This window comes from Sus scrofa, chromosome 13 (assembly GCF_054392235.1).
Source record: "Sus scrofa isolate SSC_HxYL_T2T_F1_AM1 chromosome 13, Sscrofa_HxYL_maternal_Yorkshire_Landrace_v2.0, whole genome shotgun sequence".
NCBI classification, from domain to species: Eukaryota; Metazoa; Chordata; class Mammalia; order Artiodactyla; family Suidae; genus Sus; species Sus scrofa.
In genome coordinates, this window is record NC_139395.1 from 41,707,075 (window position 1) to 41,718,637 (window position 11,563).

The 11,563-nt window shown below is 44.3% G+C and overlaps 1 protein-coding gene across 5 annotated transcripts in view; it reads right to left on the reverse strand.

Moving 5' to 3' along the window:
• The window catches only part of ANO10 (anoctamin 10), a 274,985-nt gene that overhangs the window by 226,983 nt on the left and 36,439 nt on the right, over nucleotides 1–11,563 (reverse strand). The window contains exon 1 of one of the 5 annotated variants that reach the window (XM_021071717.2): nucleotides 5,028–5,143. The exons of 2 other annotated variants lie outside the window; for them this stretch is intronic. The gene's annotated coding sequence lies outside the window, so the exon portion shown is untranslated. Of the gene's footprint in view, nucleotides 1–4,680; nucleotides 4,953–5,027; nucleotides 5,144–11,563 lie in introns of those variants that run through there. 2 more of the 5 variants (XM_084987972.1, XM_021071719.2) reach the window with 2 other exon arrangements.

Sequence of the window (11,563 nt, forward strand, 5' to 3'; positions counted from 1 at the left end):
ACTATAGTAAAGACCAAATGATACTTTTAAAATTACATAATATAGGGAGTTTCCTTTGTGGCTCAGCAGTGATGAACCCAACTAGCATCCATGAGGACTCAAGTTCAATACCTGGCTTCGCTCAGTGGTTTAAGGATCTGGCGTTGCCATGAGCTGTGGTGTGGGTTGCAGATATGGCACAGATCCCGTGCTTCTGTGGCTGTGGTGTAGGCCGTCAGCTGTAGCTCCAATTCAACCCCTAGCCTGGGAACTTCCATATGCCATAAGTGCAGCCCTTAAAAGATTAAAAAAAAAAAAAAAAGTAATAGAAGATAATATTTTGCTTAATTTCCCCAAATCCCAATGGTATATAAAAGGAAGGGACCTGGTACATAGGCATGTCACTTCCTCTCCAGCTTCTATCCAGGAGACTGACAAAATCACCACAGAAGCTGAACATGGATAGAATTTTTAGAACAGAAAGAGCCTTCGGAGTCAATCAGCCCCCTGATCTCACTATATTATGTTAGTAAGACCCAAGGTTGAAGTTCCCACTGTAGTGCAATGGGTAAATTATTTGGCTTGTCTCCATGGAAGTGAAGGTTCAATACCCAGCCCAACGCAGTGAGTTAAGGATCTGACGTTGCCACAGTTGTGTAGCTGCATGCCTTAGCTCTATCAAGTCTCACAGACTAACACATGTACCAGTGTAGCTTGATTCTGCTCTGAGCAAAGCAGTAGAGCCTGGCAAGCCTTGACCCCTTCAAGACTCCTGTACAGAAGATGCTCTTGGAGGTATCATCACTGCTTGTCTTCAGTTGCTCCATATTTGTAACATCCAGTGGGCCACAGCATACTTACAGAGCAGGTGACCTAAGATGTAGGACTCCCTCTTACACAACCTGTGGTCTCTTCTTCCTGTCCCTGCCAGCCTGTGCTCTCTGCTCTGGACATTTCTGTCACTGTGCAGTGACACCTCTGGGGATGCCCTCTGCTTGGGGGACTCCAGCCCCGTTCTGTGCTCCACATGCAACACCACTCTCATGGATCATGGGCCAGTGCAATCCAGGCTGGTTCTACTCCCACTTCCCCACACTGGCTGGCCCAATGGCATGAATACCAAGTGTAGCATGATGAAAATAACAAGCCTTGTGGCAGCCTGGGTTAAGTTGAGTTCTGCAATCCACTTTTACCAAAGAGTCTTAACAAGCACTTGTTCCACCATTCCCATGCACACTAGTTCCTGGGACCAAAATACCAGAAGAGGGACATGAGGGCTTTGAGTGTGGGCACAGCAGAGGGCCTCATGTTCTAATTGGAGCCAATCTAAAAACAAACAATGATTCAACATATAGACTTCTTAGGCACTCGAGGATAAGAGGATTTCTACCACAGGCAGTTTCCCCCTTTTATCCAGACTATTAGCCAGGAAAGCAGCCAGGAATAACTACGAGGCACAGAGAGGCTAGGTTCTACAGGCCCTGGGCACAGGATCACTAGATTCCCACACTCTGGTCTTCCTCATCATGTGCTGAGCTGCACACAAGGCTGAAGGAGACCCACAAAGGAACTGAGTCCTTGTGGCTTTTACATTAACTGTAGGAATCACTGGCCTACAGTAAGAGCTAAATCCTGCACAGGGTAGTTGAAAGGCACATATGAAGAGAAACACAGTGGGAATTCAATTATGGGGGGTGGAGGAAGCATTCACACATTTTATCAAGAATTAGAAAAAAGTAATGGGAGTTCCCACTGAGGTGCAGCGCAGTGGAAACAAATCCAACTAGGAACCATGAGGTTTCAGGTTCAATCCCTGGCCTCACTCAGTGGGTTAAGGATCCAGTGTTGCCATGAGCTATGATGTAGGCTGCAGACGTGGCTCAGATCTGGCGTGGCTGTGACTGTGGCTGTGGCTGTGGCATGGACCGGTGGCTACAGCTCCGATTGGATCCCTAGCACGGGATACTCCATATGCTGTGGGTGCAGCCCTAAAAAGACAAAAAAAGAAAAGAGTAATGGACCCTTTATTCTCATCAGTGTTTGGGTAAAGAAAAAAAGTCAACGGAATTATAAATTCAAGGAGTAATAAGTAAACACATAAAGCTGTCTGCAGGAATCATCTTGTTTCAGACTCAAGGAGAAACATAAACCAAAATGACAAGATTACTCTCAGTCACAAAGCAGAAGAGGAACCCATCAGGGAGAGAAAAATGAAGGGCCACATTGATCAAGCTGGAAGAGGAGCAGGACTTCCCAGGAGAAAAGTTACAATTCTAATGGCCAGTGCTAGAAGAGAAAGGAAAAGGTGTAAGGCAACTTAGAGGCCACTTCTGAAACCTGGGCAGGCAGTTACTTAGAGAGCAATTGTGGGTGGGACACTCCCTTCTTGAGACCTAGGGCAGCGGCCTGTCACTTACACAAAGAAGGGCTGAGAGTGGAACATCAGCGTTGTACCAACCACCCTCACTAGAATTTCCTAGTGACCCCCACAACACAGGGGAGCTGGTGAGGCCAATGCCCTGAGGAACATACCCAGGAACCTCACGGCCTCAGACCTATAGGAAGGTGTAGGAGAGCTGAGGCAGGACACAATGAAGATGGCCTGGCCACAGCAGCCCAGAACCAGGCCTGATGAGACACTACATAGACAGTAGGCCACTCCTGCATAGAAGCCCTGAACTTTGCTGTGGACTGATCAGTGAGACGAAACAAGAATATTTCATTCTGTCTGTTCTCACTACCCCAGACATTGCCAAGATTTTGCTTATTTTGGCTGGAATAATGTCCGAAAACCTAGAATAACACGGAACCTCCTCTCCAAGCACAGGTACACAGCTGACACTCTAATATGTGGTAAGAGAATGAATTCACACAATAGAGTTCCCGTCGTGGCTCAGTGATGAATGAACCTGACTAGCATTCTTGAGGACATGGGTTCAATCCCTGGCCTCACACAGTGGGTTAAGGATCCAGCATTGCCGAGCTGTGTTGTAGGTTGCAGATGCAGCTCGGATCGGTGTTGCTGTAACTGTGGTGTAGGACAGCGGCTACAGCTCCGATTAGACCCCTAGCCTGGGAACATCCATATGCCATGGGTGTAGCCCTGGAAAGACAAAAAATAAAATAAAATAAAATAAATTTTAAAAATTAAAAAATAAAAAAGAATGAATTCATGCGATGATCATATCATCATTTAAAAAGATGTTTAAGGAGTTCCCGCCATGGCTCAGTGGTTAATGAATCCGACTAGGAACCATGGGGTTGCAAGTTCGGTCCCAGGCCTTGCTAAGTGGGTTAAGGATCCAGTGTTGTTGTCGTGAGCTGTGGTGTAGGTTGCAGATGCGGCTTGGATCCCGCGTTGCTGTGGCTCTGGCGTAGGTGGGTGGCTGCAGCTCCAATTGGACCTCTAGCCTGGGAACCTCCATATGCTGTAGGCAGCGGCCCAAGAAATGGCAAAAAGACAAAAAATAAATAAAAATAAAAAGATGTTTAAAATATGTATGATTGGGTCACCTGCTTTACAGCAGAAATTGGCACAACATTGTAAATAACTATACTTTAATAAATTAAAAACTGATAAAAAGATGCTTAAGGAGAATTTTTAATGATCCAGGAAAATGCTGGAAAATACAAAGGGAAGAAAAAGCAAAATACAAAGTAATACAACAATATGACCCCAATTATGTAATATGTACATTTGGATACATGGAAAATACAAAAAGAATTAAGAATTGCACCAAAATGTTAAGAGTTGATAAAAATTACATGGAGTTTTAATTTTCATCCTTATACTTTTTTCTTTCAAGTTTTCTGGCAATGAAAAAAAAGTTTCACTGAGTTCACTGTTGCTGTTTTTTAAGTACACATACTCTCCAATTTACCAGGACTTCTCTATCCCTTTCCATTATTCTAGATCTTTTCAATTTCATTCTTCATCTGCAATTCTGATTCTTTCAGTAACAGCTGGTCTAAATAGACATGATCTACCTTCCACAGTTAATTTAAAACTGTTTATCATACTCACTGAATAGGCCCTTAGAAACCATTTAGCTCTCCAGGTTAGTGTGACTTTAAATCGAAAGTAGCCCGTAAGAAAGATTTATAAAATTTTAATACAAACCACATAGAATTCGATTTCTAAAAACTCAAACTCCGCCAAAATTTAAGCGACTGTAATAGACTTTCTGAGTCTAAATAAACCTCAACTCTGAACGTTTAAAGTGTGGGACCTCTATATACCGTCTGGGCTGCTGAAATAGGGTTTTACAAAATGTAGCGAGCACCAATGCCGGCGCTGCGAAGGCTCCCCAGGGAAATTAGAAGCAGCCTATAGGAGGAGAAGCCTACTCCAGCCACATTTCTCAGGTGTCCCCCAGGCACTGCCCCTGATTAGCATCTATTACTTAAACTGTACGATCCGGCCCAGTCGAAAGCATGGAAACTCGATCACCCCGATGTGAAAGTGTGCAGAACTCTTCAAGTTTGCTCGGGTCATATCCATTCGGAGATACCGAACGCTCTCTGCTCCCCGACTGTCCCTGGAAGCCTGAATCATGGGGCCCCGTGAGCTGCTCCCTCCTCAAAATGCCCTTCACGAGGCTTCACTTACTCCTCCACCCCCACACCTTTTGGAGAGTTTGGTTCAAGCTCCCCAAACCCTCGGATGCTGACTCCACACCAGCCATCAGATTTCAGCCTCACCACGTATCTTCCATTGCTCAATCCTCCACTTTCAGATCGACATTCACTCCATAAATCTCGGCTTTCCGCAGCCTCTACCTGAGACTGCCACTCCCCCCCTCACGCCTCCTTTCCCATGCCCCACCCAAACATCAGCCAACCTCGGCGACCCTCCTGGTCTCACTTCCCCATTCCTGGGATTGCCATCCCCGGGAGGTACCCGGGGAAGAAAGGGCGGCGGCCCGAGGAGTCCTGACGGCGTCGCGCCGCCGCCCGGCAGCCTGGACTCTACCACCCGCACTGCCCCGGGCTCTGCACAGCCGGGAGCGAGGGGGTTCAAGGCCCACCCTCCTTCACCCTCCACTCACCGGCTGCCTCGGCGCTCCACGTCTCCGGAGGCGTGCCCAAGAGCCGGCGAGACCCGGAGGCCCCGGGAGCTACGCTAGAGGCGAGGGGGAGGGCCGGGGCCTGCGGGGCGGGCGCCGCCGAACCTGGGCGTGGCAGGCGTGGCGGGGCCTAGAAGAGATCAGGCGCAGGCGGGGCGAGACCGGGTGGGAGAGGCGGGGCTTAGCCCAGGGGCGCATCGGGAGGGGCGGGGCCTAGGGGCGAGTCCTTCCCCGCCGGGATCAGGTTGCTCCAGAGAAACGCGAGACAGGCCTAACTCGGCTGTCGCCTGGAGTGGAAGCGAGCCTCGTAAAGAAGAGGCGTGCCTTGCGGGATGTCACTCCGCGTGGGGGCGGGACCACTGTAGGAGAGGCGGGGCTTCGGGGGGCACTTTGTGAGGGGGCGCCCTGCAAAAAAATATTCCACTTCACATTTCCCTATTTTCCATCTCTTAAGGTCTAGAATCCAATTTTCTTGTCATTTTCAAATATAAGAACAAGTTTAATTTTAGTTGTAATTCACCTTCAGGTAGTGAAAATCCAAATCCAATTTATTATTAAAACCTCATATCCATCAAAGCCAAATTCCTTCCAGTGGTCTACCAGGTCTCCGAGCCCAGCCTCGCCCCCCCTCTCAGAAAACTTATTACTCTCCCTTTTTCTCCACCCTAGCTATATTGGTTTCCCCGCTGATTCCATAACTCATCAGACACCCCCATGACCACCTACAACCTCGGATCTGTGCCCTGGGGGGTTGTTTCCTCTGCCTTAAAAGCTCTTTGTTACCTCCTTTCCCTCAAAAGAATCAAACCCTGGCTTCTCACTGACACCCTTTCTGACCATCCTATTTAATATTTGCTCCCCACCCTGCCATCTTACTTTAGCATATTTCTTTTTTCCATAGCTCATCACCTTCTAACGTTTTATATTGTTATATTTATTGTTACTCTTTCCCTCGCGTGTAAGCTTCACAGGGGCAGGGATTTTTGTCAGTTTCATTGATGATACATTCTCCCTCTGTATAGCGTTGGAGTCACAGTAGGCTTACAATGATTATTAATGGAGTGAAAGAAAACAAAGAATGAATGCTTCCTCCCTCTGAACACCGGGCTTAGCCCAGACAGATGCCAAAGAAGTGGGGCCTGCTTTTCCAGTCCCCTGACCACTTTCTCCAACTTGCAGCAGCTTTTTTCTATATTTTTTCCGGAGGTTTTAGCAGTAATCAGTGGGGGACATAGGCTGCAGTGCACTTTCTCCATTTTGGCCAGAACTGGAACTTATTAATTTATTAGATGAAAAAATGTTTTAATTTGTATTTCTCTTATTATGAGTGAGAAAGAGACATTTGTATTTCACTTGCCATGGATTGTTTATGTATTTTGTCCACTCTTCTACTGGATGTAGAAACAATTTATACAGCAGTAAAAATAGTCCTTTTCTTAGAAATGAATGTCAAAATTTTTTTCTCAACTTGTCACATCTTTCGGCTTTTTATTTGCTTGTTTTTTGTTTGGTTTTGGTTTTGGTTTTTGGCCATGCAGACCTTTCCCATTTCTAATTGGTCAGTTTTGTTAAGCTTTTGTTTTACTACTTACTACTTCTAGAATGTGTTGTAGTTAGAAAGGCCTTCCCCTCTCAGATTACTTTGAAAATTCCTTCATGGTTTCTTCCTAATGTTTCATGATTTTACTTTTTCCTCTTAAAATTCAACCCATCGGGAATTTGTTTTAGTGTGAGTTAAGGGAAACGGATCCAACTTCACTTAATATCTTGATAGCTACACATTTGCCCAACCTCATTTACTTAATCATCCATCTTTTCCCAAATGATTTTAAATGCCACTGATATCATATATTAAATTAACTTCTGTATTTTTTTACTTTCACAATTCATCATTTTCTTTCTTCAAACTCTCCAATATAGTCAGAAAAGGCCAACCCAACAGTTATTGAGTTCCCTCACTCCCATCATAGCTGTTTGTATAGCATCCACTGAAGCCTCACCCTAAGTAAACTATTCACTCCAGGTGATTAATTACAGAATATTTTTTCACTGCATGCCCTGGATCCACAGTATCCTACTTTCCCCTGGTGGTAAGGTCACCATTCTCTCAGGCCTAGCCAGGTCAGATACAATCCCAGATTCCCATCTTGAGGACCGGATTCCTGCAACCACTTCCAAAATCAAATGTCAGACAAATTTCAGTATAAAAACCAGAAACCACTCTGTGTATTTTACAAAGGAAGAGTTTTTTTTAACATTTTGATAACTTTATTTTTTTATTTAATGATTTTTATTTTCTTCCATTATAGCTTGTTTACAGTGTTCTGTCAATTTTCTACTATACAGCAAGGTGACCCAGTAACACATACACATTCCTTTTTCTCACATTATCATGTTCCATCATAAGTGACTAGATATCATTCCCAGGACTATACAACAGGATCTCATTGCTTATCCATTCCAAAGGCAATAGTTTGCATCTATTAACCCCAAATTCCCTGTCCATTCCCCTCCCTCCCCCTCCCCCTTAGCAACCACAAGTCTATTCTCTAAATCCATGAGTTTCTTTTCTGTGGAAACATTCATTTGTGCTCTATGTTAGATTCCAGATATAAGTGATATCATATGGTATGTCTTTCTCTTTCTGACTTACTTCACTTAGTATGAGAGTCTTTAGTTTCATTCATGTGGCTGCAAATGGCATTATTTCATTCTTTTCCATGGCTGAGTGGTATTCCATTGTGTATATGTATGAAGTCTTCTTTATCCATTCCTCTGTGGATGGACATTTAGGTTGTTTCCATGTCTTGGCTATTGTGAATAGAGCTGCAATGAACATGTGGATGCATGTGTCTTTTTCAAGGGAGGTTTTGTCTGGATATACACCCAAGAGTGGGATTGCTGTGTCATATGGTAGTTCTATGTATAGTTTTCTAAGGTACCTCCATACTGTTTTCCACAGTGGTTGTACCAATTTACATTCCCACCAACAGAGCAGGAGAGTTCCCTTTTCTCCAGATCCTCTCCAGCACTTGTTATTTGTGGAGTCATTAATGACGGCCATTCTAACTGGTGTGAGGTGGTACCTCATAGTAGTTTTGATTTGCATTTCTCTAATAATCAGTGATATTGAGCATTTTTTCATGTGCTTTAGGGCCATCTGTATATCTTCTGTGGAAAAATGTCTATTAAGGGCTTTTGCTTGGGTTGTTGGCTTTTTTGCCATTGAGTTGTATAAATTATTTTTATATTCTAGAGAGTAAGCCCTTGTCCATTGCATCATTCAGAACTATTTTCTCCCATTCTGTAAGTTGTCTTTTGTTTTTTTTTAAGGTTTCCTTTGCTGTGTTAAAAGGAAGAGATTCAATAAAGGGAATCAAGTCCTTCTCAGATCCTGGGGAAGCTTGGAGAAGCACTTGCAGGCTGGGTATCTTGGAGTGAACAACACTGACAAACTGGCTCACCATGGGGAGTTGCTTCTTTTGAGGCTACTGGAGTCACACCTGGGTTAGAGTCACAGCCACTGCCTGAATGTGTGGAATGGACACCTTATCCTGCAATCCCAGGATCTCAGAGTGGGATCAAGAGGCTGCTCCAACCACTACTGCCTCTTGACACCCAGAAAGCTTGAGAATAAAGACAAGAACTTGGGAATTCCTAGTGGCCGAGCAGTCAAGGATCTGGCTTTGTCACTGCTGTGGTGAGGGTTCAATCCCCGGCCAGGAAACTTCTACATGCCATGAGTGTGGGGGGGGGAAAAAAAAAAGAGGAAGAACTTTCTGCAAAGAAACCACATTTCTCTCCAGTGGGAGGGCCAGGAGCCACAGGAGGATGGTTTCCTAACTCACCTACCAGATCTCAAGTGAGTGCATCTAAGTAGAGATGCCAATGTTGTTTTTAGGTTTCCAACCCAGAAACCTAGCACCTCTTCATATAAATCTTGCCCATTTCTTATGAAGTTTATTCCTAGGTAATACCTTTTTCATTGCTAATGTAAATGAGATCTTTTCTTCCATGATGGCTTCTGTTTGGCTGTTACTTCTCCTTGGTGAAAAAATAGGCAGCTGGATGGATGCTCATAGTGCAGTCCTCCTTGCTCTCTGCTCACTGGAGGGCTGCTTCCTGCAAATATATGGTTTGTCTCCTGTGTCCTCACTGAGCTCTGCCCTTTTTGTTTCTGCCTTCGTTCTCTATGTGCTGCTCCTCTGGTTGGGGTTTGTCTTCGTGCACCATGCACCCTGAGCCCTGTATCTTGGAGCGTCCACCAGCCCTATATGAGATCACCTCTCATGATATGAATGTGCCCTCTCCACTTATGCCAGTGTCCCTACTTATCCCCACTGCCCTGGGGACCACTGCCATCAGTTTTGTGTGGTTTTGAGCTCCAGATGTCTCCTTGTTGTGTCAGAGATGAGTGTTTTAGTCAGTTCTGGCTGCTATAACAACAACAAAATTATAGACTGGAGATTTAAACAAAAAAAATTGGGGGGGATACTTTCCATTTTGATACCTAAAAATGAAAAGCAGAAAGTTACTTTCATGTATTAAAAGACCTATATCATCCTCCTAGAAGGAAATGTGTCAACTGTTTGCATCCTTCCTCTTAGTGTTGAATACAAACACCTATTTGCTCGAGTAGGTGGAATATCATATAAGTATTTTAAATATCCTGGGGAAGTGTTGTTTTATTTCAACTGTGCTTTTACCAGAAACCTGTAACACAGAGTAATGACCATTTGCCATCTGCCAAATAACCAAGGACACAATTTAACTCCCAGTGTTATTTCAATTTCTTGTCTTAGCAGGGAACAGGCTAAATGGCTTATGGGTCTTTTCTGTGTCTTCTGTGTATCTAATACATTCCTGGAATAAAGCCATTGGGAGTAATAGAATTCCTCTATGAAATTGCTCACCTGAGGAGAACTGCTCATCCTAAATATTACATTTTGATTAAGGTGATTACCTTCAGCTGTCAAAATCTATATCATTAGTGTCATGAACTACAAAGGGTATGACATTTAACCATACTCGTGAGCTAATAAGTTAACTTGTCAGTTTCATAAACACTAACAGAAGACAAGGGATTCCTGGGTCAGAGATAAAGGACTTCATTACTCATTGTACAGCAGTCAGTGTGAGCTCAACATTGTGACAGCACCCCCTTTGTCCCCAAGTCCCCTGGGCACAATGAGAAGTAGCACAAGTGGACTCTACATACTCACTGGGTTTGCATCACAGCTAAGAAACTGAGTTCAGGAAACCCTGAACTTCTAAGGGTCTGGTAGTCAGATTGCTCACCCTTTGCCACTGAGGGAGACATTATCTTTATTACACTAGACAGAAAAGAGATCTGCCCTTTGCTCCAGTGGGAGAAACCAGCTCCAACTCAAAGTTGTTTGCCATGCATATGATGGATTCATGAGATAGATTAGAACAGCCATGCCAGTGCCTTTACACAGAAACTCCACATGGAATTATCCCCTAACGATTAGGAGTAGCCTTACTACCAGCATGAATCCTGAGTTTTCCCAACACAAGTATATTCTACAACCTGCCCAAGGAGCCCAACCTCAGAGTTACACACACTTTGTAAGAGGACAGAAGATCATTGAATTTCTTTAATTTGTAAAAAGTTAAATTAGATAACACAAGAACTTCCTATCAAAGTAGGCAGTAGGTCTCTCTCTTGCTAGGCCCCAACCACTCAATTTATCTGCCCAGAGGAAATCAGTTTATTTTGAATTTCCTGGAGATTTTCTTTCTTCCTATCTATCTCTCTAGCTACACACACACACACACACACACACACACACGCATGCACGCATGGGTTGGATGTGTATGTATACTCATGTTTTTCCTCTACTTGGAATTCTTGTTTACTCCTCCACACTTCCCCACTTACCAGAAACAAATCAAAATTAAACCAGATAAAAAATCTAAGACCACTCCAGGAGCTTCCATGTTGGTGAAGCGAAAACGAATCTGACTAGTATCCATGAGGATGCAAGTTTGATCCCTGCCCTTGCTCATTGGGTTGGGGATTCGGCATTGCCATGAGCTGTGGTGTAGGTTAAAGACTCAGCTCAGATCCCTCGTTGCTGTGGCTGTGGTGTAGTCAATGGAACTGAGGAAGAAAGGGGAGGAAGGAGGAGTCAGTCATGGCAAGCATCAAATGTGATGCTGCAGCTGTAGCTCTGATTTGCCCCCTAGCCTGGGAATTTTCATAGGCCATAGGTACAGCCCTAAAAAGCAAAAAATAAAAAATAAATAAAAAATAAAACCCACTCCAGTTCCATCTAGTAACTTTCAAAATTCTTACATTCCCTTACTCATGCATTCTCCATTGGTGACCACTTACTGAGCTCAGACGCATAGGAAAGCAAGGCACCTATACACACAATTGCAAGATAAAGATTGCAGTTGACCCTTGACCAACACTGGGGTTACGGGCACCCACCACCAGCAGTCAAAAATCTGTGAACAGCTTTATAGCAGTCCCTCTGGATCTGCAATTCCGC